Raw genomic sequence first — 5,405 nt, 5'->3', positions numbered from 1 at the left:
GAAGTGACAGTGGGTTAAGGTACAGAGAGAGGGAACTGAAAGTTTAAAGGGACAGAGAGAGAGAACCAGCAGTGGGTTAAGGTACAGAGGGAGGGAACCAACAGTGAGTTAAGGGACAGAGACCGAACCGACAGTGAGTTAAGGGACAGAGAGAGGGAACTGACAGTGAGTTAAGGGACAGAGAGAGGGTACTGACAGTGAGTTCAGGGACAGAGAGAGGGAAGTGACAGTGAGTTAAGGGACTGAGAGTGGGAAGTGACAGTGAGTTAAGGGACAGAGAGAGGGAAGTGACAGTGAGTTAAGGGACAGAGAGAGGGAACAGACAGTGAGTTAAGAGACAGAGAGAGGGAAGTGACAGTGAGTTAAGGGACTGAGAGAGGGAAGTGACAGTGAGTTAAGGGACAGAGAGAGGGAACAGACAGTGAGTTAAGGGACAGAGAGAGGGTCCGACAGTGAGTTAAGGGACAGAGAGAGAGAGAACCGACAGTGAGTTAAGGGACAGAGAGTAGGGAACTGACAGTGAGTTAAGGAACAGAGAGAGGGAACCGACAGTGAGTTAAGGGACAGAGAGAGGGAAGTGACAGTGAGTTAAGGGACAGAGAGAGGGAACTGAAAGTGAGTTAAGAGACAGAGAGAGGGAACCGACAGTGAGTTAAGGGACAGAGAGAGGGGACTGACAGTGAGTTAAGGGACAGAGAGGGAGAACTGACAGTGCGTTAGGGGACAGAGAGAGGGAACTAACAGTGAGTTAAGGGACAGAGAGAGGGAACTGACAGTGAGATAAGGGACAGAGAGAGGGAACAGACAGTGAGTTAAGGGACAGAGACCGAACTGACAGTGAGTTAAGGGACAGAGAGAGGGAACCAACAGTGAGTTAAGGGACAGAGAGAGGGAAGTGACAGTGAGTTAAGGGACAGAGAGAGGGAACTGACAGTGAGTTAAGGGACAGAGAGAGCGAAGTGACAGTGAGTTAAGAGACAGAGAGAGGGAAGTGACAGTGAGTTAAGGGACAGAGAGAGGGAAGTGATAGTGAGTTAAGGGACAGAGAGAGGGAACAGACAGTGAGTTAAGGGACAGAGAGAGGGACCGACAGTGAGTTAAAGGACAGAGAGAGAGAGAACCGACAGTGAGTTAAGGGACAGAGAGAGGGAACTGACAGTGAGTTAAGGGACAGAGAGAGGGAACTGACAGTGAGTTAAGAGACAGAGAGAGGGAAGTGACAGTGAGTTAAGGGACAGAGAGAGGGAAGTGACAGTGAGTTAAGGGACAGAGAGAGGGAACAGATAGTGAGTTAAGGGACAGAGAGAGGGACCGACAGTGAGTTAAGGGACAGAGAGAGAGAGAACCGACAGTGAGTTAAGGGACAGAGAGTAGGGAACTGACAGTGAGTTAAGGAACAGAGAGAGGGAACCGACAGTGAGTTAAGGGACAGAGAGAGGGAAGTGACAGTGAGTTAAGGGACAGAGAGAGGGAACCACAGTGAGTTAAGGGACAGAGAGAGGGACCGACAGTGAGTTAAGGGACAGAGAGAGAGAACCGACAGTGAGTTAAGGGACAGAGAGTAGGGAACTGACAGTGAGTTAAGGGACAGAGAGAGGGAACCGACAGTGAGTTAAGGGACAGAGAGAGGCAACCGACAGTGAGTTAAGGGACAGAGAGGAGGGAACTGAGAGTGAGTTAAGGGACAGAGAGGAGGGAACTGACAGTGAGTTAAGGGACAGAGAGAGGGAACTAACTGTGAGTTAAGGGACAGAGAGAGGGTAGTGACAGTGAGTTAAGGGACAGAGAGGAGGGAACTGACAGTGAGTTAGGGGACAGAGAGAGAGAACCGACAGTGAGTTAAGGGACAGGGAGAGGGAACCGACAGTGAGTTAAGGGACAGAGGGGGAACTGACAGTGAGTTAAGAGACAGAGAGAGGGAAGTGACAGTGAGTTAAGGGACAGAGAGAGGGAAGTGACAGTGAGTTAAGGGACAGAGAGAGGGAACAGACAGTGAGTTAAGGGACAGAGAGAGGGAACCAACAGTGAGTTAAGGGACAGAGAGAGAGAGAACCGACAGTGAGTTAAGGGACAGAGAGTAGGGAACTGACAGTGAGTTAAGGAACAGAGAGAGGGAACCGACAGTGAGTTAAGGGACAGAGAGAGGGAAGTGACAGTGAGTTAAGGGACAGAGAGAGGGAACTGACAGTGAGTTAAGGGACAGAGAGAGGAGACTGACAGTGAGTTAAGGGACAGAGAGAGGGAAGTGACAGTGAGTTAAGGGACAGAGAGAGGGAAGTGACAGTGAGTTAAGGGACAGAGAGAGGGAACAGACAGTGAGTTAAGGGACAGAGAGAGGGACCGACAGTGAGTTAAGGGACAGAGAGAGAGAGAACCGACAGTGAGTGACGGGACAGAGAGTAGGGAACTGACAGTGAGTTAAGGAACAGAGAGAGGGAACCGACAGTGAGTTAAGGGACAGAGAGAGGGAAGTGACAGTGAGTTAAGGGACAGAAAGAGAGAACCGACAGTGAGTTAAGGGACACAGAGAGGGAACCGACAGTGAGTTAAGGGACAGAGAGGGAACTGACAGTGAGTTAAGAGACAGAGAGAGGGAAGAGACAGTGAGTTAAGGGACAGAGAGAGGGAAGTGACAGTGAGTTTAGGGACAGAGAGAGGGAACAGACAGTGAGTTAAGGGACAGAGAGAGGGACTGACAGTGAGTTAAGGGACAGAGAGAGAGAGAACCGACAGTGAGTTAAGGGACAGAGAGTAGGGAACTGACAGTGAGTTAAGGAACAGAGAGAGGGAACAGACAGTGAGTTAAGGGGCAGAGAGAGAGAACCGACAGTGAGTTCAGGGACAGAGAGAGGAAACCAACAGTGAGTTAAGGGACAGAGACCGAACCGACAGTGAGTTAAGGGACAGAGAGAGGGAACTGACAATGAGTTCAGGGACAGAGAGAGGGAACTGACAGTGAGTTCAGGGACAGAGAGAGGGAAGTGACAGTGAGTAAAGGGACAGAGAGAGGGAACCGACTGTGAGTTAAGGGACAGAGAGAGGGAACAGACTGTGAGTTAAGGGACAGAGAGAGGGAACCGACAGTGAGTTAGGGGACAGAGAGAGAGAACCGACATTGAGTTAAGGGACAGGGAGAGGGAACCGACAGTGAGTTAAGGGACAGAGAGGGAACTGACAGTGAGTTAAGAGACAGAGAGAGGGAAGTGACAGTGAGTTAAGGGACAGAGAGAGGGAAGTGACAGTGAGTTAAGGGACAGAGAGAGGGAACAGACAGTGAGTTAAGGGACAGAGAGAGAGACCGACAGTGAGTTAAGGGACAGAGAGAGAGAGAACCGACAGTGAGTTAAGGGACAGAGAGTAGGGAACTGACAGTGAGTTAAGGAACAGAGAGAGGGAAGTGACAGTGAGTTAAGGGACAGAGAGAGGGAATCGACAGTGAGTTAAGGGACAGAGAGAGGGAACTGACAGTGAGTTAAGGGACAGAGAGAGGGAAGTGACAGGGAGTTAAGGGACAGAGAGAGAGAACCGACAGTGAGTTAAGGGACAGGGAGAGGGAACCGACAGTGAGTTAAGGGACAGAGAGGGAACTGACAGTGAGTTAAGAGACAGAGAGAGGGAAGTGACAGTGAGTTAAGGTTCAGAGAGAGGGAAGTGACAGTGAGTTAAGGGACAGAGAGAGGGAACAGACAGTGAGTTAAGGGACAGAGAGAGGGACCGACAGTGAGTTAAGGGACAGAGAGAGAGAGAACCGACAGTGAGTTAAGGGACAGAGAGTAGGGAACTGACAGTGAGTTAAGGAACAGAGAGAGGGAACCGACAGTGAGTTAAGGGGCAGAGAGAGAGAACCGACAGTGAGTTCAGGGACAGAGAGAGGAAACCAACAGTGAGTTAAGGGACAGAGACCGAACCGACAGTGAGTTAAGGGACAGAGAGAGGGAACTGACAGTGAGTTCAGGGACAGAGAGAGGGAACTGACAGTGAGTTCAGGGACAGAGAGAGGGAAGTGACAGTGAGTTAAGGGACAGAGAGGAGGGGACTGACAGTGAGTTAAGGGACAGAGAGAGGGAATTGACAGTGAGTTAAGGGACAGAGACCGAACCGACAGTGAGTTAAGGGACAGAGAGAGGGAACCGACAGTGAGTTAAGGGACAGAGAGAGGGAACCGACAGTGAGGAAAGGGACAGAGAGAGGGAACCGACAGTGAGTTATGGGACAGAGAGAGGGAACCGACAGTGAGTTAAGGGACAGAAAGAGGGACCCGACAGTGAATTAAGGGACAGAGAGAGGGAACCGACAGTGAGTTAAGGGACAGAGAGAGGGGATTGACAGTGAGTTAACGGACAGAGAGAGGGAACCGACCGTGAGTTAAGGGACAGAGAGAGGAGACTGACAGTGAGTTAAGGGACAGAGAGAGGGAACTGACAGTGAGTTAAGAGACAGAGAGGGGGAACTGACAGTGAGTTAAGGGACAGAGAGAGGGAATCGACAGTGAGTTAAGGGACAGAGAGAGGGACCGACAGTGAGTTAAGGGACAGAGAGAGAGAACCGACAGTGAGTTAAGGGACAGAGAGGAGGGAACTGACAGTGAGTTAAGGGACAGAGAGAGGGAAGTGACAGTGAGTTAAGGGACAGAGAGAGGGAACTGAAAGTTTAAAGGGACAGAGAGAGAGAACCAGCAGTGAGTTAAGGGACAGAGAGAGGGAACCGACAGTGGGTTAAGGTACAGAGAGAGGGAACTGAAAGTTTAAAAGGACAGAGAGAGAGAACCAGCAGTGAGTTAAGGGACAGAGAGAGGGAACCGACAGTGGGTTAAGGTACAGAGAGAGGGAACTGGGAACGGAAAGTTTAAAGGGACAGAGAGAGAGAACCAGCAGTGGGTTAAGGTACAGAGGGAGGGAACCGACAGTGGGTTAAGGGACAGAGACCGAACCGACAGTGAGTTAAGGGACAGAGAGAGGGAACTGACAGTGAGTTAAGGGACAGAGAGAGGGAACTGACAGTGAGTTCAGGGACAGAGAGAGGGAAGTGACAGTGAGTTAAGGGACTGAGAGTGGGAAGTGACAGTGAGTTAAGGGACAGAGGGAAGTGACAGTGAGTTAAGGGACAGAGAGAGGGAACAGACAGTGAGTTAAGAGACAGAGAGAGGGAAGTGACAGTGAGTTAAGGGACAGAGAGAGGGAACAGACAGTGAGTTAAGGGACAGAGAGAGGGAAGTGACAGTGAGTTAAGGGACAGAGAGAGGGAACAGACAGTGAGTTAAGGGACAGAGAGAGGGACCGACAGTGAGTTAAGGGACAGAGAGAGAGAGAACCGACAGTGAGTTAAGGGACAGAGAGAGGGAACCGACAGTGAGTTAAGGGACAGAGAGAGGGAAGTGACAGTGAGTTAAGGGACAGAGAGAGGGA

The sequence above is a fragment of the Chiloscyllium plagiosum genome, unplaced genomic scaffold, assembly GCF_037043375.1.
Source record: "Chiloscyllium plagiosum isolate Xiang-an unplaced genomic scaffold, Cpla_swu_hap1 HiC_scaffold_38, whole genome shotgun sequence".
Lineage (NCBI taxonomy): Eukaryota > Metazoa > Chordata > Chondrichthyes > Orectolobiformes > Hemiscylliidae > Chiloscyllium > Chiloscyllium plagiosum.
This window is presented reverse-complemented; position numbering follows the sequence as displayed.